Source organism: Microcaecilia unicolor, chromosome 7, assembly GCF_901765095.1.
Source record: "Microcaecilia unicolor chromosome 7, aMicUni1.1, whole genome shotgun sequence".
In the NCBI taxonomy this organism is placed as follows: Eukaryota; Metazoa; Chordata; class Amphibia; order Gymnophiona; family Siphonopidae; genus Microcaecilia; species Microcaecilia unicolor.
In genome coordinates this window covers 142,733,659-142,756,911 of record NC_044037.1, presented here as the reverse complement: position 1 = coordinate 142,756,911, position 23,253 = coordinate 142,733,659, and the positions used below count along the sequence as shown (strand labels likewise).

Genomic DNA, 23,253 nt, shown 5'->3' with positions numbered 1-23,253 from the left:
TCAAGAACATCACAGTGCTGTAATGGAGCAAAAGAATTCTGTAGGGGCAACACTTGTGAGGCTGGATGCTTCTGTGTCTGCCTGAGCCTACCGTGAACCATCTATTCTTAGGTGGTTTTATTCTTTGAGGCAGTGGTGGGAAGTTGGTATGATTCTGTGCGGTCCTAGAAGCTGCTTTAAGTGCATCCAATTCTTGCTTTACTGAGCTCCTGTTTTAAACTAGATAGCTGAAGACAGATAGGAGAAGCCTTAAGTCTCCAGATGATTGGCCTTGAAACTACAGCACCACAATTATTACAGAGAATAAAAGTCATCCTGATTGGTTGAAATGAGTATTACAGGTGTACTATGTTGGGATTAACAGTCTGCAAGAGTATGACTGAGGAGTAAAGTTAATGAGTTTTGGCTTGTCTATAAATGAGTGGAAAACCCTGGGGATAAGCTACTATCTTCTAGACCTGATAAACCCACCCTTAGATTTTCTCACTTGGCAAGACAAATACAGAGCTCTATCAGACGACATTGGCACATTTAGGAGAAACATGACTGTTTCAAGAATAAACGCTTAGTTATAGCTTACTCTCGCGAGAGAAATCTTAAAGAGATCTTGGTCCCATCTACTCTGCCACCAATTCTGTCAAAAGACCCACAAGATGTTTCAGCAGGGCACAAAAAGTGTGGAAAATGCAGTGTGTGTGAACATTGTTTAGAAATTTCATGTTTCACGAATCCTAGCACTGGAGAAAATTATAAACTGAAACATAGTGCCAATTGTATTACTTCCAATGTCATCTACATCATTTTATGCCCATGCCCCCTTGCCTATATGGGAAAAACCAAATGATCTATCAAGACACGCATTATAGAATATCGCAGCTGTCTCAGAAGAAATGTAGAATCTGCATCACTGGTCGCACACTGGTAAGCTGCTGGACATTCCATCCAAGATTTAAAATATTTTGTTTTCAAGGTGTTCAAAGACAATTTGCGCAGAAGGATAACTAAAATTAATACCACATGGGTTAAATGCTGACATAGATTATACCCCTTTCCTATCTCCATAGAAAAGACGCATAGGCATATAGTCCTTATTTCATTTTATTTAATCATATTTTATTTAACCATTTTTTATTGCATTATATTGTTTTCTTATTATATTGTACAAGGTTTTATGTGTTTTTATCATTCTATGTTTATGTATTTTATTATTTTGTTTTCACATACCACCCCCTATCAGCGTATATGATATAACCGAAGTTTACTTGATGCTGCTCCATTCTATTTTCTTCCATTCTACCTTATTTCACTATATCTCCCTCTCTCTGCATAAAAAGACATTTCAAATGTACATCATACGTTCAACACTTAAGCAATGTACATAGCCTTTTGGTTTTATATGCATGAATTTGTTCTTTTCCCAATGTACACTGTATGTGGAAGCGGATTTTTTGGCATTTTGGCATACTTTTCAGTCTATTTAAACAATGGACTGACACACGGGTGCTCTTGTTTTCATTGCTCATTTTTTACCACATCTTGTCCTCTTTCAATTGCTCAAATGGATAACCTTTCACCTCTCCTTTATAGGATCTTGTAATTTGATTAGAGCTTTGTTCTCTAAAATGACAACCATTATTTATACTATACACTGGAAACATCACAAGGTCCAGAGCACTTATGCAAAATTTAAAATTGGATTCTCTTACATATGTATTTTTAAGATGTTGAATCATATTGTATTATTGTATTTATATTTTTGTGTATACATATTTTTATTCTATTGTCAATTATTTTTTGTACATTTTGACATTTTATGTTCGTTTAAGTTTTTATATATGTTTCGTAGACTCCTGAGGCAGGCGCATAAGCACCGAAGCACGGCAGCTATGTCAAGTCACTTGATGCTCCTTTAATAAAGACTTATTGCCGCACATACGTCTCCCTTGGTTTCTTGACAGAGCCAGCCCACCCTACTCCTTTTCTTGCTGGATTATCTAAAAGTTGTGACATGTGTCCTTCAGTGATTTTAGGGGCACTTTTACAAAGGCGCGATAGGTTCTACATATGTGCCAAAATGAGACTACCACCAGGCTAGTGTGCCCCATGGCAGTAATTTTGAATCTGGTGCATGCCCATACTACCAGGACAAATCCCTACTGCTCACGACATTTCCGGCATTAATTGGCAGTCACCGCGTGTGTAGTGTTTGGGTGGAATTAAGGACTTAGGTCGTAATTAGGCGCACACTGGTATCAATTTTATTGCAGTCCCTTTTCCTGGCCCATTGGGAAAAAGCCCTCTTCCCAGATGTGGTAAAAACTGGCCCAGTGTGCACCAAAAACACGTGCCCATGCTACCGCAGGCCACATTTTGCTGCAGCTTTAGTAAATAAAGGACCCCTTAGTAAATAAAGGACCTGGTTACAGGGCAATAATTACTAGGAGATGACAAATCACTATTAGGTTTTTTAGGGATGGGAGTCAAAACAACATAAAGAAATTGAGCCTCAGATAGATAGTTATTAAACCACTCAGTTAAGTGATAAAAATTTCTCAGGCATATCATCCATGAGATGCGCTGGACAGGGATCTAAGTTGCAATTAGCTTTAGCATATTTATTCAAAAGCCATCTAACTTCAGCAGAAGTCAGAGATGAGAAGCAAGTAGCTTTAGTCTTCAACTAGTTTAATTTGTAATTACATTAAAAAAAACTGCAATATTTATTGAGATCCTGCATATTGATATTAAAGAAAATGCTATATTTATTTATAAAATTTATATCCTGTCCAAAACCTAAGCAGATAACAATATAACGTTCACATATAACACAATGACAATGCCCACTGTTTCCTAACAACCAGAAACTTAAAAAGTCTCGCCAAAGATATTAAAATGCCTGAATAAATGAGTCTTCAAAAACTTCTTAAAATGTTCTCCATTAGTACAGTAGAATAGATAACTAAACAGCACATTCCACAATCCAGGACCTTCAACTGAGAAGGCTGCTAACTCATGTACAAGCATAGTGCGTGCTTATCAATGAATCAGTTGCCAGTTTTTTGTGGTCAGATCTCAAACCCCTTGCAGATACAAACAACTTGATCACAGACCGAAAATACCATGCAATCTTGCCATGCACAACCTGATGGAGAAAATACAAAATCTTAAAATGAATCCTATATTGCACAGGCAGCCAGTGCAGATGCTTCAAAGCGGGAGTGATATGCTCACACCGTGAAAGCCCCATAACAACCCCCATTGCAGCATTCTGCACTATCTGCAATGCTTTAATTTTCGCAACTGGTATCCCCAAGTGCAAAGAATTACAGTAATCTATCCTCCATACCACCATACTTTGCACAACAGTGCAAAAATCAGAAAAAGACAGCATTGGTTTCAGCCAATATAACAAACGTAATTGAGCAAATGATGTATAAATGATACGGGTAATCTGAGATTCCATAGTAAGATGTGAATCCAACACCACCCCCAATAATTTCATCTCATTCCTAATCTGTATTTCCACACCACACACTTTCAAATGACTGAGGCCATCTATCATCCCTCTTTCGTCCTACAATCATTATCTCTGTTTTGTTCAAATTCAAAGCCAATCTATTTGCCTCCATCCACTCTTGAATAGCTATCATGTATTTATTAGGATTATTTGGTTTAAAGAAGAAAAGTTAGATTTCCAGTAAAACCTGGATTTTGTTTCAAATTGTCTCATTGCTTGCCCCTCCCAGAGAACATTTTTAATTGTGGTATTTGGCTGAATCACTGTCGGACTTATAGTAAATGATGATGGCAGATAAAGACCTGAATGGCCCATCCTGTCTGCCCAACAATCACATTCATTATCATATCATTGTTGAACCAACAATCCAATAGTAAATCAGATTTCAAAGTTACACATTATCTATGCAGTGGCGTAGTGAGGGGGGCTGCCACCCGGAGCGGGGCGGTTCGCCGTTGCACTCCCCCCCCGGTGCAGCACGATGACATACCCTCCCCTCGGCGCATCCACACCCCCCCAGTACCCACCCTCTTCCGTCCAACCAGCTCCCTACCTTTAAAAAAATATCGGAATCCGAAGCGAGGCACAGCGCCTCGCGCCTGCACATAAAAGAAATGTGCACCGTCTCATCGGGCCTTCCCTCGCTCTGTCTGTCCCGCCCTCCGCTGACGTAACTTCCTATTTCCGCAAGGGCGGGACAGACAGAGCGAGAGAAGGCCTGATGAGACCTGCACATTTCTTTTACGTGCAGGCGCGAGGCGCTGCGCCTCGCTTCGGATTCCGATATTTTTTTAAAGGTATGGGGAGCTGGTTGGACGGAGGAGGGTGGACACTAGGGGGGGGGTGTCGATGCGCCGAGGGGGGGGAAGCTGGCAGGGAGCATCCCCCCCCCCCCCGAGCTGACACCCGGGGCGGACCGCCCCTCCCGCCCCCCCTTGCTACGCCACTGTATCTATGTTGTATTTAGTATCTAAAGTCATTGTCTGCAGACATTTTCTGCTAGGTATTTATAGTGATGTCCTTTCTTCTTAAGAACTACCGTCGTGTGTTCTGGCATTGATCTGGTCAGTTTTCTGCAGAATTCTAGAGTTATTTCTTGAGTCCACACAGCTTTAGATGCTGGATTGTGTATGGCCACTTTCTGCTTCATCGTGGTCCACATATTTTCAATAATGTTTAAATTTGGGCTGTTGCCTGGCCTAGGTTCTATCATTTGGATCTGTTCATGAACCAGCCATATTTTAACAGCTTTTGTTCCATGGCATGGTGCACCATCCTGTTGGAAATGGGTTATGTTGTAAATAAGCATAACGTTTGACAGTTTCTCATTCAAAACATTCAAATAAACAGTTCCGTTGATTGTGATATTCTTTTGCATAACCCATAGACCTGCTCAACCAGATCTTGATACTGGACCCCAAACCATAACTTTTGGTTATCATCTCACTGTGGGTATAACATACCTCAGGTTATGTCTCTGATTTAAAGGTCTCCTTACGTGTCTACAGAAACAGTAGAACTGAATGAAAGTGCTTTCATCTGTAAACATAATTCACTCCCATTGATCAGCTGTCCACTGCCTGTGCTTATGTCAGAAAGCAAGCTGATCTTTGATATTTTTGGCAGATAACTTTGCTTTTCAAGCAGGCCAATAAGATCAACATCAAATAATCTCCTGCATATTGTCCTGCTACTTGGTTTCTTCAGTGGACTACCTGCAATTCTGGCTCTGATAACACTTGATGATATTCTTGGGCAAAGTTTAGCTGCCTTTACGATCACATTGTCCATTTATACATCTGCCTTTATGATCACATTGTCCATTTATACATCTGTAACTTTTCAACCTGAGTGTGCCCGAGACTGAAAACTGTTCAGCTCTTCATCTTGTATGATCATTGCTATGACAGCTGAATGAGCAACTTTCAGCTTCTTTGCAATTGCTCTTATTGGTATCTTTTCTTTGTACAGATTTACGATCTGTGCACGTTTCCCTGAGGTAAGCTCTTTCCCATGTACCATGCTGCCGTATTAAAAACCTAAAGCAAATCAAACCAAAACACATCAAATATATACAATATCTCACAAATAGACACTGTATAGATGCTTTAGATTTTCATTTTGTTGCATTTGTAAACAAAATAATAAATATTCAGTTTGTGTCTTTAACATAACAAATTGTTTTACTCAACTCAGTATCAAATTTTAATGGATCTGATTCTTTGTTACAGTCATGTTTATCAAACAACACTTATTATAGTAGTCTAAGAGATCATTAAACCTATCACTCACAGCCAGTGGCGTAGCCAGACCTGACATTTTGGATGGGCCCAGAGCTAATATGGGTGGGCACTATGTATATAGGTATGAGTCATGTTTCATGGGATAGTCTAAATAATGCCTTAGCATGCACTTGATGACAAAATTATCTGCCCAACAGATGTCCTGCATCAACATAAACCACATACATACTTTTATGGAACACAGAAATTTTTTAAATAAATTTAAAAATGTCAATCCTGCACTATCCCACAATTCTAGGCAGGCTGCAACTGTATATACATAAATTTTCACAAGAAGAAACTTCTCCCAAAAGTGCCAGCCAAAACACACACCACCCAACCCAATTGCACACCCAAAGCATCACAGTATGTGCCACTTTGAGTCTGTAAATGGACAGAAAAGCAACAGGTAAGTGTACGCATATCTGTGTAATTGATAGCTTTAAATGTGCTATTGGCTAAATAGTGTATGCTCTAGCTGGCACCCCTAGGAAAGGACTCTTCTCATGTGATTTAAATTGGTCTCTTCTATCCTCTGATTAATAGTGTATAGAACATACATAACATTTTGCATATTAATTACTAGACAAGCAACACTTAAACTTGACAAGGCATAAGTCTATTATAATGACAAACATCTAAACACACATCACAGTATCCTGTAAAAATAATTACAGCAATGGCATACATCGTTTAAACTTTGCTTTATAAGAAATTAAATTGAATTAAAATGAAACTCTCCTTTCATTGGGGCATATGGAATCACATCTTCACTTCATCTCTTTTGTACAAATGAATTATTCCATTTTGAACATGTTTCAGGGACAAGTGGGTTTCATAAGTCAAAATAATAAAAAATATTTTCTTTCATGCAGATCTCTCATTTGTTTAAACATAACTACAGGGTCTATAAGCCCCTAATGTAGTCCATTGGTTTTCTTATATTTTGTCCTTGTGATGACTTATACTGTGCTAAAACTGGAAATACAATGAGACAGAGTAATAGAGTTGTTCCTCCTTGGTTAATTTTAGGCAAGAAGCTAAGAAATTATTTACTCTGGTCTTACAACAAGGACATCCCATCAAGCTATGCATCATCATTTGGAAAACATAAGCGTCATTCAGCTCCAACTGTTTTACTGCTGCTTTCCCTTAGCCATCATTATTCCAGGGACTCATCTATATACAAACACAGAGCTGGGAGACAAAGATTAACCCCCCCCCAAAAAAAAAAAAAAAAATATATATATATATATATGCCTTTCACAACCAAACAGACTTTACAGAACTGGAAAATGTTGGCACACACCCAGACTGATCCTTGACTTCTGTATGATGGTAGCTCTGCCCCATCACCCAATATTTCTCTCTTAAATAGCAGCAATAAACAATATTAAGTGCACCTTTATAATATACCACCGCACCCCACAAAACAAAACGAGCAAGTTCCCACAAATCATCCCCCTCCCTTGACACAGACACAGGAAAAAAAAAAGACTTCAAATGCTCCCATGTATCAACCCAATTCTTATCCCTTAGTGCATATATTGGTTGTTACATACATAAAAATGCCATTAAGTAAGTAAATAAATAGATTGATAGAAATCTGAATGTCAAGCACCTGATTCTCATAATGTCTGCTTTAGTGGCCCTTCACCAGGAGGAAAATATCTCCACACAAATACATCACGTGCTAGGGTGTCCCCACAAGCAGCCTAGTGGTTAGGGTGGTGGACTTTGGTCCTGGGGAACTGAGGAACTGAGTTTGATTCCCGGCACAGGCACTTAACCCTCCATTGCCCGCCGCATTGAGCCTGCTATGAGTGGGAAAGCGCGAGGTACAAATGTAACAAAAATAAAATTAAAAAAAAAAAATGACACACTGATCACAACTCACAATAAATCACAACTCTACCCACGAAAAGTTATCCCGTTATTATACTTTCTCTGTGTACAACCGCATACTGCACAAGCCCGCTTGCTTAAAAACACAAGCGAGATCAAACAAAAACGCCACCAACAATAAAGGAGGACAACGTGGATGCAGCAGCCCACAGGCCCATTTGCCCTGCCCCGAGTGCATGGGGATTATGGCTGTGCGCAAGGGAGGGAAAACAGACCAACTTCTGAGTCTGTGGCCTCAACCCTTTGCTGCCATGCTGTCTCCCGTTCTCAATTCAACCCCTTGGGTCCTGGCTGGGGGCTCACTGGAGACGACGAGATGAAACCTGGCCAGATCGATGCATGTACTGCAGGGCAGACCGCGTAAGTGAGCATATGCTAGAGGAGAGGCAGCAGGCAGCCATAGGAAACGGAGACAGAGGAGCAGAGAGAAATAAACCACCATAAGAAGGGTGCGGTGTATAGCGGAGTGGTGCGGTGCGGAGCGGAGCGGTGCAGAGTGGAGCCTCGCTTCTTCCCCCCCCCCCCCATCCGATGCTTGACTCCCGAATAGCAGGAAACAAAGCAAGGCAGTAGGAGGTGCTTCACTGCTTTCTGCACATTTACTAATGCGACTGGACTACTGTGTGTAGCTGTGCAGGATTGCTGGCAGCTGATTGGTGATCAATAAGACTGGGTGGGCCTGAGCCAAATATGGGTGGGCCTGTGCCCACCCAGGCCCACCCGTAGCTACGCCCCTGCTCACAGCTATGACTGCTATCTATTCTTACACTGACAAACAACAAAGGTTTGATTATACCAAAAATTGTACAAATAAGAACCTTATAAGGTGACATATATTTTCAGGCAGGACTGCAGAATCCAAATTTTTACCTTCTAAGCAAAATTTATTACAAAGATGGCTTAACTGTTAAAAAGTAAATATTTAGCCCTAAAACAAATAAAGACTATACCTCAAAGTAGCTCAAACAATATTAGTAATCAAGAATACAGTGCAGTTGAAAACTAATTGGTTGCAAACTTTTGCCCACGACTTTGTACATAGAAATTTTCAGAAAAAATAAAGCTTAACTGTATATTAGATTTTTAATTTGTATTGGTTTTTATTATGTAGTTAATTCTGATTTGCTGTGCTTTCCCTGTCATGAATGGAGTTCCTTAGTAAAAACAACATTAGTTGTTTTTATACATATGTAAACCATTCTGTTTTGCAGTTGCAATAAGATATGGTATATAAATCGACATAAATAAAAAAAAATAACAGAATCTATGTGGGATGCAAGGATCAAATCATAAAGAAACTTCAGACCGCCCAAAATACAGCAGCCAGGCTTATATTTGGAAAAACACGTTTTGACAGCGCCAAACCACTCAGAGAAAAACTGCACTGGCCAACGAATCAAAGAACGCATCACCTTCAAAATCTGCACGACTGTTCACAAAATTATTTATGGTGAGGCACCGGGATACATGACAGACCTCCTTGACCTGCCAACCAGAAACTCCACAAAATCTGCACGATCATATCTAAACCTCCACTACCCAAGCAGCAAAGGACTCAAGTACAAATCCACCTATGCAACCAGCTTTTCCTACCTATGCGCACAACTATGGAACTCATTGCCAAAAGCAGTAAAAACCATGCTCGACCACCTAAACTTTCAGAAAGCACTAAAGACAGACTTGTTCAGAAGAGCATACCCTAATGACCCAACATAAAAATACCGGTCACTTGCGACACAATATAACCAAAGACCGTAACGGACATTACCTGACTCTTCTTCCCCCTTTCCCTCTCTAAGTTCCCCCCAAATGTTTCCTACCATACATATACCTCATTATAACACAATATCACTTTCTATTCATTCATACCATGTAGTTGTTCAAACCAGCTAACGCCATTAATGGTTATATGTAAGCTACATTGAGCCTGCAAAAGGTGGGAAAATGTGGGATACAAATGTAACAAATAATAATAAAAATGTAATCTTTTTAGACCAGAATGTTTACTCCCAAATAACTCTATCCAGTATGCTTTTTCGACTAACTCCTTGAGACAAAGTAATGTTAGTTTCGATACTGTCATTTTAATATTTTTCTTCACGTTTTGTAAACTGTATCTTTCACTACCGATTACATTTTGACGTTTGTTATATGTTAAATGTTATAAGTATATAATAGCTATTTTTTCACATCTACTATAATAAAACGCACCGCCAACGTTCTGAAGCTGACTCTGGCTTCTCTCTGTGAAGCATTCGTAGTGGTGTCAATCGCTCCACGCTCTATGCCCCATCTGTCAATGACCTGCCCTCACGTCAAAATGCGATGACGTCGAGGACGGGCCAGAAGGCTGCAGGACTGAGGGAACGAGCGATGTTTGACGCGATGACGTTGAGGGCGGGCCAGAAGGCTGCAGGACTGAGGGAACGAGCGATGACGTTGAGGGTGCGTCAAAACGTGATGGGCTGCAGGATTGAGGGAACGAGCGATGACGTCGAGGGCGGACCAGAAGGCTGCAGGACTGGGGGAACGAACTGGAGGAGAATCGCACGGTGCCTGCAGGGGAGGCAAGGGAGAGAGGAGTATCGCTGGGTGACTGAAGGGGGGGCAAGGGACACAGCAGATTCGCAGGGTGGCTGGAGAGGGGGACAGGAGAGAATCGCTGGGTGGCTGAAGGGGGGGGGGGCAAGGAACAGAGCATACTCGCTGGGTGGCTGGACAGGGAGGCAGGGGACAGAGGAGAATTGCTGAATGGCTTGACGGGGAGGGGGGCAGGGGAAACCAGAATCGCTGGGTTCCTGGAGGGGGGGCCAAGGAGAATAGCTGGGTGGCTGGAGGGAGGTAGGGGACAGAGGATAATCGCTGGGTGACTGGAGGGGGAGGCAGGGGACAGAGGAGAATTGCTGGATACCTCGAGGGGGGGCAGGGGATAGAGCAGAATCGCTGGGTGGCTGGAGGGTGGCAGGGGAGACAGGAGAATCACTGGGTGGCTGGAAGGGGGGCCAGGGGAGACACGAGAATTGCTGGGTGACTCGACGGTGGCAGGGGACAGAAGACAATCACACACACTCTCTCACAAACACACTCATACCCTGTATCACTCTCTGTGTCACACACACACACTGAGACCACAGAGGGAGGGGGGGGAGGTATCTCTGTCACACAGACACTCTCTCTCTCACACACACTCTCACAGTCAGTGTCTTCTTTCACTCTCAAACACTATCGTCTCACACTGTATCACATTCACTCTATGTGTCACACAGTCACTCTCACACACTCTCGGTCTCATACACTCTCTCGGTCTCACAGACAGTCTGAATTGCACACATACTCTCTCACACACTGTATCTGTGTCAAACACTCTCTCACAATCACTGTGCCTATCATACACACTTGCACACACTCACATTCATGCACACACTCACATTCAAACACACACACTCTCATTCTCACACACACTCTCTCACAGACACACTCGCACCCACACTCTCTCTCTCTCACACACACACTTGCACATTCACTCTCTCTCTCTCTCACACAGTCACTCTCACACACACTGTCTCAAACATACACACTCCGAGGAAAACCTTGCCAGCGCCCGTTTCATTTCTCTCAGAAACGGGCCTTATTTACTAGTTTCGCCATATTTTATACAATGTACTTTATAGTACCGTAGTTGCTCACTTATCCTCCACTGCTGATTGTGATTTTGATGTCTAAGCTATATTGTAAATGTCATAAGTATACATTTGCCATTTTATTTCATATTTTTTGACTATACTTGTCCTTCGTCACTTTTCAATTAATCATCTATTCATATTTTATTGTTTTAATAACTATTAATATATGCTTTTTATTCAAATGTTTTTTTATGTTTTTTTACATGTCTTTTACATTTATATAGACTCCTGAAGAAGGCACTTGCAATGGCAAAACAGGATACCTTGTAGAGTCTTCATTTAATAAATTATATTTTGAATCTTGACCGTCTCCAGTCTGTTCATTGAAGAGCCTGGTTCCATTCCCACTCCTCCTTTGCTCCTGAGATTATTCGTGGGACACTGTTGTTCTTTGTCCATTCTGGTGGTCTTGTTGTCTTTATGTCTGAGTTTTACACATTTGGTGGTGTTTGTCCCCTGAGGCAGTGGCTGTGAAACAAGGAATCCTTCTCACAAACAGAACATTTAGAAGTGATCAGTGACATACCGAGAGCGGGGCGGGTGGGGGCGGATCGCCCTGAGTGCAGCTCGTGAGGGGGTGCTGCCATGTACGTCTTCCCCCCCCCCCCCCGACTGGTGCGGTGCTGCCGTCTTTACTCCCCCCCCCCCGGTGCGGTGCTGCTGCATGGGTGTCCTTCCCCCCCCATCCCCCCCGACTAGTATGGTATCACTCTTTCCTTTCTCACTTCACGTCCGCCCCACTCTGCACATCTTTAAACTTCGAGGCTTCTGACAGCAGCATCAGCAATGTAAGCGCTGCCTTCGGCCAGCCCCGGAAGCCTTCTCTGGACAGCGTCCTTCCTACGCGGGAAGCTGTATAGAGTGTGCTTCCGGGGCAGGCAGGTCAGCACTTATATTGCTGATGCTGCTGCCAGAAACCTCAAAGTTTAAAGACGTGCAGGAGCGGAGCGGGCATGGAGTGAGGAGGGGGAGAGCGATACTGCACTAATCCGGGGGGGGGGGGGGGAAGCAATGTCAGCCAGCCAGCCAGACCAAAGGGAAAGGGGGGGTGGAGAGAGGAGGATGTGATGCCACATCTAAGGGGAAGAGGGGTTGGAGACTGCGATGCCAGACCTAAGGGGAAAGGGTGGTGGAGAGAGGAAGGAAAGCAATGGCAGGAAAATGGGAAAAGGAAGGTGGAGAAAGGAGTAAGATTGATGCTAGTCTAGATCTAAGGGAAGCAAGAAGGGGAGGGAAGAGAAAGGTGGGATGCATGAAGGAGAGGAGACTAGGAAAAAGCTAGATCAGGGGAGGGGGAGAACAAGATGTAGTACTATGAAGCAGGGGAGAGAGATACTGGCCCTGGGTTTGGAGTGCAGGAGAGAGGGAGAAAGAAGGGTGAAGAACATAGGAAGGGATGGGGACACAGAGCAAATGCTGAACATGGAAGAATAGGGACAGAGACACAGAGGGGAGGTTATGGATAGGAGAGAGAGGGAGTAAGAGGGAATGACAGTGAACATGGAGAGAAAAAAGTCAAATAAACAGGAGATAAGCAGAAGATGGATATGGATGGGGAACAGAGTGGAGAGAGAAAGATGGCGAGAGGGGGAGATGCTGGAATGCATCATAAAAAAAGGAGAGAGGGAGGCACATGCTGGATAGAAGGGAAAGAAAAGGCAGGCAGTGGATGGAAGGGGCAGAGAAAGCCGGCAGACACCATATGAAAAGGGGGAGAGGGCAGACAGTGGATGGAAGGGGCAGAGAAAGCAGACAGACACTGGATGAAAGGGAGAGAGAAAGAGAACAGATGCTAGATGGAAGTGAGAGAGTGAAGAGAAGACGAGGAAAGCAGAAACCAGAGACGACAAAGGTAGAAAAGAAGATTTATTTATTTATTTATTTGCTTTAGAATAAAGTAGTATTGTGGCTGTGGTGATAAACAGAAAATGAAAATAAGATGATCTTTTTGTTGGACTAATTTTAATACATTTTTGACTAACTTTCAGAGACCAAAACCTCCATCCTTAGGTCAAGACAGGACCGTAACAGCAGTATATTGTACTGACCTGAGGAAGGAGGTTTTGGCCTCTGAAAGCTAATTGAAAAATATATTAGTCAAATCAAATGGTATTATCTTATTTTCTATTTTTTGTTTTATTTCTATTTGTTAATTTGTAAAGTGGTGATTGGTATTTGTCAGTTTTTCAAATTTATGTCTGCAATCTTTATATTTTGCACAGTACTGGGGGACATGCATCACTGTTTCTATGGTGTTGCATTGTATGCGGGATCTGGCCTCTTGGGGGTTCAGTTTAATTTTAGTTTGTGGTTACTTATTTTATACTTGGTGAGGATGTATAGTGTTCTATATTTGTGAAAAAGATATGGTTTTCTGTTGGCAGGATCATTTTTACTAATGTCTTGGTTAGTTTTACAATGGGTGAATTGATGTTCTAGTGCTCACTGCAGTGTTTAAGATGATGCCTTTCCTAGGTACACCCTTGTGTGACTCGTGGATTATTACTAAAAATAATATTTTCATATAGAGGAGAGGGTGTTAAAAAATGATCGGCCCCGGGTGTCAAATACGCTAGGTACACCACTGGAAGTGACTGAAAGACAATTATGCCACAAAGATGAGTTTGTTGCATTATTACGCGAAATTCAAATAATAGTTTTTAACATTTTTGCTGTACATGTACAAGCATAAGACCTTTTTGATATATTTTTTCCCTTCTAGAAGAGCGATGAGTGATTGACTTTTTGGAGTGGAGGATTTTTTTGTCCATTTGATTGTTATATAGAGAGTTAGTGAAATGTCTGATCACTGGCATAGTTCTGTAAAAACTACTATTTATTTATTAGGATTTTTTAACCGCCTTTTTGAAAGAATTCAGTCAAGGCGGTGTACAGAAAGAATAAATTAAACATAAGCAATAGACAATTACAGCAGTAAAAATATTCAAACAATACAAAGTATAGCATAGCACACTACTTACAATGTCAACACAGTATGTAAAAGAACATTTTAATAGACAGCGTAGGATATAAGCAAAGGAGGAAAATATAGGGGTCCTTTTATAAACGCGCGCGCTGAAAAATGGCTTGCGGTAGCATAAGCGTGGGTTTTGGGCACTCGCCAATCCATTCTTAGCGCACCTATAAAAAAGGCCTTTTTTCATTTTTTGTCGAAAATGGACGTGCAGCAAAATGAAAATTGCCACGCAGCCATTTTGGATCTGAGACCTTACCGCCAGCCATTGACCTAGCGGTAAAGACTCACTCAGTAACTGGGCGGTAATGACCTACGCGCGCCAAATGCCACTTGGCACACGTCCATTACGCACGCCCAAAAATAAAAAATATTTTTCAGATGTGCTTATCGGACATGCGCCAAAAATGAAATTATCGCAAGAGCCATGTGGTAGTCGGGCAGTAACTCCATTTTGGCGTGCATTGGGCATGCGTAGACACTTATGTGGCTTAGTAAAAGGGCCCCATAGATAGGTAAGAGAGTAAGAGGAGTTAGAAAATAAGGTGACTAATTTAAAGAAAGTAGCACATCAGGCCAGAGAGATGTATATTACTTGGTTTGTGAATGCTGAGGTCTCTCACATCTCTTCTTTTTATTTATTTATTACTATTTATCACTCTTCTGTAAGATAGTTTGAAGAAGTAATTGTATTAGCTTTGGATTATTTTCTGCTACCCCGATTGTTGTTTGGTAATAGAAATCAACAATTATTATAAGAACATAAGATTTGCCATACTGGGTCAGACCAACAGTCCATTAGCCCACTATCCTGTTTCCAACAATGGCCAATCCAGGTCACAAGTATACTACTACTACTAATAGCATTTATATAGCACTACCAGACGCACGCAGCGCTGAACACCTGACATAGAGAGACAGTCCCTGCTCAAAGAGTTTACAACCTAGATAAAACAGACAGACAAGACATTACCGGCAAGGGAAATACAGGGTAAAGAGGAACAGGGGAGGAGGAGGGCAAATGAGTAGCGGTTAGGAGCCAAAGGCAGTAGTGAAAAGGTGAGCTTTCAGCATAGATTTAAAAACAGGTAGAGATGGAGCTAGATGTATGGGTTCGGGAAGACGGTTCCAGGCATAAGGTGCCGCACGATAAAAGGCACACAGTCTGGAGTTAGCGGTGGAGGAGAAGGGGGACGACAAGAGAGATTTGTTCAGAGAGCAGAGCTCACGGGGAGGAGTGTAGGGAGAGATGAGAGAGGAGAGGTAATGAGGGGTCATAGAGTGGATGCATTTAAAGGTCCGTAAGAGTTTTAACTGTATACGGAAGCGGGCAGGGAGCCAGTGAAGTGACTTAAGGAGTGGGCTAGTGTGGGCATAACGATTCTGGCGGAAAATAAGTCGAGCTGCAGAATTCTGGACAGATTGGAGAGGAGAAAGATGATTGAGCGGAAGACCTGTGAGAAGTAAATTGCAATAGTCCAAGCGAGAAGTAACAAGGGTGTGAATAAAGGTTTTGGTGGTGTGTTCAGAAAGGAAGGGGCGAATTTTGCTAATGTTGAAGATAAAAAAGCGACAGGTTTTGGCGATTTGTTGAATATGAGCAGAGAAGAAGAGAGAGGAGTCGAAGATGACTCCAAGGTTACAAGCCAAGGAGACAGGGAGGATATGAGAGCCATTAACAGAGAATGGGGGAAGAGGGGATGAGGGTTTAGGGGGAAAAATGAGAAGTTCAGTTTTAGCCATGTTTAATTTGAGATGGCGTTGAGACATCCAGGCAGCAATGTCAGACAAGCAGGCAGAGATTTTGTCCTGGATTAAGGTTGAGATTTCAGGGGTGGAGATGTAGATCTGAGAGTCATCAGCGTAAAGATGGTAATGAAAACCATGGGATGAGATCAGGGCACCAAGGGAGAAGGTATAGATGGAGAAAAGGAGTGGTCCAAGGACAGAACCATGAGGCATACCTACTGAAAGTGGGAGGGAAGTTGAAGAGGATCCACCAGAGTGAACACTGAAAGTACGGAGTAAGAGGTAGGAAGAGAACCAGGAAAGAACAGGGCCCTGGAATCCAAGCGAGGACAGCGTATCGAGGAGTAAGGTGTGGTCAACAGTGTCGAAAGCAGCAGATAGGTCAAGAAGGATGAGGATGGAATAGAGACCTCTGGATTTAGCCAGAAGCAGATCATTAGAGACTTTAGTAAGTGCAGTTTCAGTAGAGTGAAGAGGGCGAAATCCGGATTGAAGTGGGTCAAGAATAGGTTGAGAAGAGAGAAAGTCAAGACAACGGCGGTGAACGATGCGTTCAAGTAATTTGGAGAGGAAAGGGAGAAGGGAGATGGGGCGATAGTTGGAGGGACAGGTAGGGTCAAGTGAGGGTTTTTTAAGGAGTGGAGTGACAATAGCATGTTTGAAGGTCGTAGGAACAGTTGCAGTGGAGAGTGAAAGATTAAGGATGTGACAGATGACAGGGATGATAGTAGGAGAGATAGTGTTTAGGTAAGTGGGGATGGGATCAGAGGAACAGGTAGTACATTTAGAGGAGGAAAGAAGATGGGCAGTTTCTTCAGTAGAAACTTCAGAGAAGGAGGAGAAAGAAGGAGAGGAAGGAGAGTAGGGGGTGTGGACGAAGGGAGAGAGAGGTTGGGAGGGTTTGGATGAAAATTCAAGGTTAATCTTATGGATTTTATCATGGAAGTAATCAGCTAGAGTCTGTGGAGAAAGAGAAGGGGGAATAGGAGACGGAGGTACTTTGAGAAGAGAGTTCAGTGTGGCGAAGAGAAGTCGAGGGTTAGAACTGAGGGAATTAGTCAAATGGGTGAAGTAATCCTGTTTGGCTAGGGAAAGGGCAGACTGGAAGGAGTTCAGCATGAATTTGAAATGAGTGAAGTCGGCAAGGGTACGGGATTTAAGCCAAGAAAGTTCTGCTGAGCGGGTGCAGGAGCAAAAATAACGGATTCTAGAGGTTAGCCAAGGCTGGGGTTTGGTACGCCTAGTAGGATGGGGCATGAGAGGGGCAAGAGGGTCAAAAGCAGAGGACAGAATAGTATTGTAGCGTGATATGTCAGTTCAATTGTCAGAATTAAGTATGCAGCAGAATTAAATATGTAGAATTGTGCTGAATCAGGTACCAATATAAAAATGCAGCTTTTAAAAGGACTGCAGCAGAGAAACTGGTCTGGCTTTCATCTCCCCCCTTCCTCCCCCTAACAAAAGACTACTGATCAAAACCATTGTGGGTGTAAATATCAACACAGCAAAGGATCAAAGATGGATAGCAGAAAACCAGACCCAAGAGTTACTATAAACTCTGCCAGGATGCTTGCAATAAACCAACAGGAAGCCATAAAAACTTTTTGCCTGCTTGCTGGCTACAGACAAAGGACCCAGCACACATGTGTAGAAGATAAGGACTTATCATGTTACAACTACACACAAACCAATGAAACCAGGACCATAATGCTTTGCAAATACCCAGAGTCCAGTACAAACCAGGAAGCAAATGATCCAGGGCATGCACTCATTTCTCCCTGCAAACTAAGAATATAAAAGGAAGAAGTGTTCCACACAACAGAGATTCTCTCTTCAGCTGCAATCCATTCCAGACCTATAAAGGGTGAGAAGGATGTCCAGCCTCCTGCTACTACCTCGGCCACATGGCTCATCACTCAGCTGAATAATAGAACTTTTCCAAAAGACTTTTTCTCTCTCAGCTGCCATAACATGGACTTGTAAGTAACTTGTGATTTAAGTCTGTTGTGTTGTTTCCTAAGCACAAATTCTTCTGTTCTAAGATCCTTTTAAAAGCTATCTCTCGTTTGCAATATATTAAATAAACCCTTTTGAAGCTAAAAATATAGTCTCTTTGTGTCCTGGGTGCATACCTTTAAATCTGGAAACGCAGGACACTGCATTTCAACAGAGATAATATTTAATTCATTGCAATTGTGATTATTGTTGCTTTAATCAGCAACTGGTGAAGAAATTTTAGCGAGTGCTCTTAAAATATTCCCCTGCTCTTTGTTCTTAAATATCATATTAGGACTATGACAATTTTGTAACATTTTTAATGGATATTAAGAACATTTAAATCATATCCGGTAACAGTATCATAGGAAGAAATAGCTTCATTCACAGACTTAGGTAAGGTGGTGGTAGTATCATAGGAAGAAATAGCTTCATTCACAGACTTAGGTAAGGTGGTGGTAGAGAGAAGGTTAGAGACACAAGAGGATAGAGTAAAGGGATCGATAGCTTGAAGGTTCCTAGAGGTGGGGGATGAGATTGGGTGGGACTGGGGAGGAGGGTGCTTAAGAATGAAGGTTAGCAGGTGATGATCGGATAGTGGGAGATCAGAGGAATAGAAGCTGGAGGGAGAGCAGTTAGAGGAGAGGATAAGGTCGAGACAGTGACCATTTTGGTGAGTGGGTGCCGAGGAGCACAGCTGAAGATTAAATGAGGACGTTAGGGCAAGTATACGGCAGAAATCCAAATAGTAGCAACACTTCGTGCTATCAATCCAGGGGCAAGCAGTGGCTTCCCCATGTCTGCCTCAACAGCAGACTATGGACTTTTCCTCCAGGAACTAACTGCTATTACTACATCTTCCGGCAAAGAGTTCCATTGAGTGAAAAACTATTTCATCCTATTTGTTTTTAAAGTATTTCCATGTTACTTCATTGTGTGTCCCCTAGTCTTTGTACTTTTTGAAAGAGTAAAAAATTGATTCACTTCTACTTGTTCTGCACCACTCAGGATTTTGCAGACCTCAGTCATCTCTCTCCTCAGCTGTCTCTTTTCCAAGCTGAAGAGCCCTAACCTCTTTAGCCTTTTCGCATACAAAAAGAGTTCCATCCCCTTTATCATACTGGTCACACTTCTTTGAACCTTCTCTAATTCTGCTATATCTTTTTTTATGCACGACGACTAGAAGAGAACGCAATACTCAAGGTGAGATCGCACCATGGAACGATACAGAGGCATTAGAGTATTCTCGGTCTTATTTACTATCCCTTTCATAATAATTCCTAACATCCTATTTGCTTTTTTAGTCATAGCTGCACACTGGGCAGAAGATTTTAGCGTATTATCTATGACACCTAGATCTTTTCCTTGGGTGCTGACCCCCAAGGTGGACCCTAGCATCAGGTAACTATGATGTGGATTACGCTTCCCAATGTGCATCACTTTGCAGTTGTCCACATTAAACTTCAACTGCCATTTGGATGCCAAGTCTTCCAGTTTCCTAAGGCAGCTATGAAATCTTCCATATATTGAATAGATAAATCAGTGGTCCATGTCATGATAATATCACAACTAGACTACTATAATGCCCTGTACACTGGCCAAACCAAAAAGAGTTTGTATCAGCTCCTACTAATTCAGAATGCTGCAGCATAACTGATAGAAGATTGCAAGTGGTGTGACCACATCACATGCTTCCGGCAAAAGCTACACTAGCTACAAGTACCTTACAGGGCTAAATTTAAAACTCTATGTTTGATTTTCTAGGTCCTCAGACAAAATGGTCTGGAGTACTTAAAGAATAAATTAGCCCTTTACAAAACTTTAAGACCTCTAAGATCTTCTCAAGGATCATCACTACCTGTACCTTTGTCAAAAGAAATTGTACAATGTGATACCCACCAGCAAGCCTTCTCAAGAGTAGCCCATGCTCTGGAATTTACTCCCAGATGGGCTATGTATAACTCGAGACTACTTCTACTTCAGAAAGCGGGTGAAAGCCTGGCTCTTCTCCCAAGCCTTTAATACATAGAGTGACTGACTATACACTCATTCTGCACCTGAACTAGCTTGTTACACACACTAACTTAGATCAATTCCTTATCTCTTGCTTAACTATACAACATTGCTTTAAATTTAGCTAACCAACAAATTATCCCAACTGCCTCTGTACCATGCATGTTGTTCCCATCATATTTCTGCTCTTGATCCCTCAGCTATATGGTAAGATGTATTGTAGAAATTCTTTGGCATCATATCTATGTTAGTTGAATGTACTAATGAATGCTTATTAGGCGTATCATAGTATTATGCTAACATTGTATTATATCTCTGGTATTTGAATTCCAGTGCTGTTAAATGTGTATATTTTTGATACTGTTTCATGGCAGTTCTATTATTAGGTTTCAATCTACTTTTTTCAAGTTTACCTCATTTATTGTAATTAGGTTTATTTTTTGTTATTTTACTATTGTTATGCTATTAACAAAATTGTAAGTTTTATGTTAAACTGTACCTGCTGTATACCGCCTTGGGTGAATCTCTTAATAAAGGCGGTTAATAAATCCCAATAAATAAAAGTCTTACTGCAATTTTTCACAGTCTGCATGTGTTTTAACAACCTTGAATACTTTTCTGTCATCTGCAAATTTAATTACCTCATTAATCATTCTGATTTCCAGATCATTTATAAATATGTTAAATAGCACCGGTTCATGTACAGATCCCTGTGGCACTCCAATATTCACCCTCCTCCATTTGTCAGCTTCCCTTATTTCTTTTAACATTTCATCATCTGCCCATTCATTCTGTTTAGGCAGACAGTAGTATAGCCCTACCAGGATTCTCTTTCCCTTCACACATGGAATTTCTACCCATAAGGATTTGTTTCCTGAATGTTTATTCTGTTAGACTCAATTCTCTCTTTAACATATAGCATCACCCCTCCTCCATCTTGATCCATTCTATTATCCTATATAATAATTCTCACCTCCAACGTTCTAATCTTGCTGCCTGTGACCGTGGCTCCTTCGGAGTTGCTGAGCTAGGCTCTGTAGTCAGGCTGACGTCACTGTTGCAATTATGTTGTGAACTTCAGAACCCATGAAAAAAGAAAAAAAAACATTTCATGCCTCACAGCTGATCCATGTCCAGCGACCCTCCTCTCTCCTCTGCCCCCCATGTCCAACGACCATGCTCTCTCACCTGCCTCCCCTCCAGCCACCCAGGTTGTGTAGCGAATTCTTCGGGGCAGGCAGGAAAGATCCCCTGTCCTGCCTGCCTGCTGCTGGCCCTCCCCCGCTGCAGGATCGCTGTTCAAAATGGCCGCCGACACTTACAAGGGCGGCCTCTAAGACTACAACAGAAGTCTCGCGAGTCCGCCATTGGAATCAGCGGCCATTTTGAACAGCGATCCAGCAGCGGGCAGGCAGGACCGGGGATCTTTCCTGCCTGCCCCGAAGAATTCGCTACACAACCTGGGTGGCTGGAGGGGAGGCAGGTGAGAGAGCAGGGTCGTTGGACATGGGTGGCTGGAGGGGGGGCAGGGGGAGAGGAGGGTCGCTGGACATGGGTGGCTGCAGGGGGGGCAGGGGAAGAGGAGGGTCACTGGACATGGGTGGCTGCAGGGGGGGCAGGGGGAGAGGAGGGTCGCTGGACATGGGTGGCTGCAGGGGGAGAGGAGGGTCACTGGACATGGGTGGCTGGAGGGGGGCAGGGGGAGAGGAGGGTCACTGGACATGGGTGGCTGCAGGGGGGGCAGGGGGAGAGGAGGGTCGCTGGACATGGGTGGCTGGAGGAGGGGCAGGGGAGAGGGAGGTCCTGAGACCAGAGAGGTGGGGGTGGAAGGGGGTCCTCAGACCATAAAGGGGGGAGGGGGGTCCTGAGAGATGGGGGTGGGGGCACACTCACTCACTCTCTGTCTCTCACATACACTCTCTCTGACACACTCTCTGGCTATCACACTCTATCTCTCTGTCACACACACACAGTCTCACACACACACTCTCTCTCACACAAACACACACACATTCTGTCTCTCTCTCATTCTCTCTCTGACACGCACACTCCATCTCTCACACACACTCTCTCTCAAACATACACTCAGAGGAAAACCTTGCTAGCGCCCATTTCATTTCTGACAGAAACGGGCCTTTTTTACTAGCTGTGATATAATTTGCACCCTAGTAACACACTGTTTCATTGGTTGTCCACGACGATGAAGGTCTCTTAGATGCCTATTATATCCACCTCTTTCTTTAGTGATACAATGATTGTTCCTTTCCGCTTTCTTCCTTTTATTTTTCTGCCTTGCAGTCCAGATTTTATTCATTCTTGCTATCCAGTTTTCAATTTATTTCTTATTGCTGTGTTTACCATCAACCGGCTCTCCCAATCTCCTTTTCTCTTAGTCCTCAAAATTTTACTATCTCCACTTTTCCATCTAGCATTTCCTTCCCCTCTAGGCTGCGATTTGAGCAGCAGGTGTCTCGCGTGGTTTTTGTAGGACTTTGTGCCTTGAGGATGTTACATCTGGTTAAACCCTATTTTGATGAAATAACTTTGCATAACTGTATGGGAATGTAGTGTATTTGGAGATTCCACACTACTTGGGTAAAAGATTGAGAATGTTACAAAATGTGGGGCTTCGGTTGTTAGAGGGAGTGGGTTGGAAGGAATATGTGAACCCACTGTTTGTTTCTACTGGTTGTCGATGGTTTCGCCCCTTGTATAAGATTTAGTTTTTAGTGCATAAAGCTATGTATATGGGCGTTCTTTTCTGGTTTTATTTATTTTTATTTTTGGGTTGTAAACCACTAACTTTTGGGTGGTTATCAAGTATTTTAACCTATTAAATTCTCTCTCCAAGATCTCCCTCCCTTTTCTATTCAGCATTTCCTTCCTCTCCACCGCCCCCCCACCCCTTCCATCCAGTGTTTCTTCTTTTCCTGTTTCTCCTATATACCCTCAGCATCTTCTGTTTGCCCTGGACCACTAGCAACAAAACAGGAAAGTTGAAATCTTTGGCCTCTATGTGTCTGCCTGCTGCTCTGCTGGCACTGCCACATTCCCAAGAAATCAATGTCACATGGGGCAAAGTTGTCAGCTGCATACATGGAGGCTGGGGTCCCACAACTGTTTCCTGTTGTTTAG

The 23,253-nt window shown here is 42.6% G+C and overlaps 1 protein-coding gene across 1 annotated transcript in view; it reads right to left on the bottom strand.

Annotated features, from left to right (window-relative positions):
- The window catches only part of LOC115474937 (pericentrin-like), an 899,709-nt gene that overhangs the window by 404,490 nt on the left and 471,966 nt on the right, over positions 1-23,253 (bottom strand). The gene's annotated exons all lie outside the window — the stretch shown is intronic.